This window comes from Mesoplodon mirus, assembly GCF_964341445.2.
Source record: "Mesoplodon mirus genome assembly, chromosome: 1".
Lineage (NCBI taxonomy): Eukaryota > Metazoa > Chordata > Mammalia > Artiodactyla > Ziphiidae > Mesoplodon > Mesoplodon mirus.
In genome coordinates, this window is record NC_138976.1 from 82389347 (window position 1) to 82391111 (window position 1765).

Genomic DNA, 1765 nt, shown 5'->3' on the forward strand with positions numbered 1-1765 from the left:
GGACCTGCACCAGTGGGAGGGAGCCGTGAAGGAGGAAAGGTTTCCACACACTACAAGCCCCTTCGTGGGCGGAGACTGCGGGTGGCGGAAGGGGAAAGCTTCCGAGCCGTGGAGGAGAGCACAGCAACAGGGGTGCGGAGGGCAAAGCGGAGAGATTCCCGCCCAAAGATCAGTGCCGACCAGCACTCACCAGCCCGAGAGGCTTGTCTGCTCACCCGCTGGGGCAAGCAGGGGCTGGGAGCTGAGGCTAGGGCTTTGGGGGTCAGACCCCAGGGAGAGGACTGGGGTTGGCTGAGTGAACACAGCCTGGGGGGGGGGGCGCTAGTGTGCCACAGCTAGCCAGGAGGGAGTCCAGGGAAAAGTCTGGACCTGCCTAAGAGGCAAAACATCATTGTTTCGGGGTGTGCGAGGAGAGGGGGGTCAGAGCACAGCCTAAAGGAGCTCCAGAGACGGGCACGAGCCGTGGCTATCAGCGCGGGTATGAGACGCTAAGGCTGCTGCTGCAGCCACCAAGAAGCCTGTCTGCAAGCACAGGTCACTATCCACACCTCCCCTCCTGGGAGCCTGTGCAGACCGCCACTGCCAAGGCCCCATGATCCAGGGACAACTTCCCTGGGAGAACACACAGCATGCCTGGTGCAACGTCACACCGGACTCTGCCGCCGCAGGCTCCCCCCACATTCCATACCCCTCCCTACCCTCAGCCTGAGTGAGCCAGAGCCCCCTAATCAGCTGCTCCTTTAACCCCATCCTGTCTGGGCAAAGAACAGACGCCCTCAGGCGACCTACACTCAGAGGTGGGGCCAGATCCAAAGCTGAAGCCCAGGAGCTGTACAAACAAAGAAGAGAAAGGGAAATTTCAACCAGCAGCCACAGGAGCAGTGGATTAAATCTCCACAATCAACCTGATATACCCTGCATCTCTGAAATACCTGAATAGACAACGAATCATCCCAAAACTGAGGCAGTGGACATTGGGAGCAATTGTAGACTTCGGGTTAGCTTTCTGCATCGAATTTGTTTCCGGTTTTATGTTTATCTTAGTTTAGTATTTGGAGTTTATTATCATTAGTAGATTTATTGATTTGGTTGCTCTCTTCCTTCTTTTTTTATATATATATAGATATAGATATAGATATTTCTTCCTTTTTCTCTTTCTGTGAGTGTGTATGTGTATGCTTCTTTGTGTGATTTTGTCTGTATAGCTTTGTTTTTACCATTTGTCCTAGGGTTCTGTCTGTTCTTTTTTTGTCGTTGTTGTTGTTTTAGTATAGTTTTTCGCACTTGCTATCATTGGTGGATTTGTTTTTTGGTTTGGTTACTCTCTTCTTTCTTTCTTTTTTTTCTTTTTATTACTTCTTAATTTTTTATTTTTAATAACTTATTTGTATTTTTTTATTTTAATAATTTTATTTTTTTTTCTTTCCTTCTCTCTTTTTTCCTCCCTTTCCTTCTGAGCCTTATGGCTGACAGGGTCTTGGTGCTCCAGCTGGGTGTCAGACCTCTGCCTCTGACATGGGAGAGCCGAGTTCAGGACATTGGTCTCCCAGAGACCTCCCAGCTCCACATAATATCAAATGGTGAAAGCTCTCACAGAGATCTCCATCTCCACACTAAGCCCCAGCTACACACAAAGACCAGCAAGCTATAGTGCTGGATACCCTATGCCAAACAACTAGCAAGACAGGAACACGGGCTTCCCTGGTGGCGCAATGGTTCAGAGTTCACCTGCCGATGCAGGGGACATGGGTTCGTGCCCTGGTCT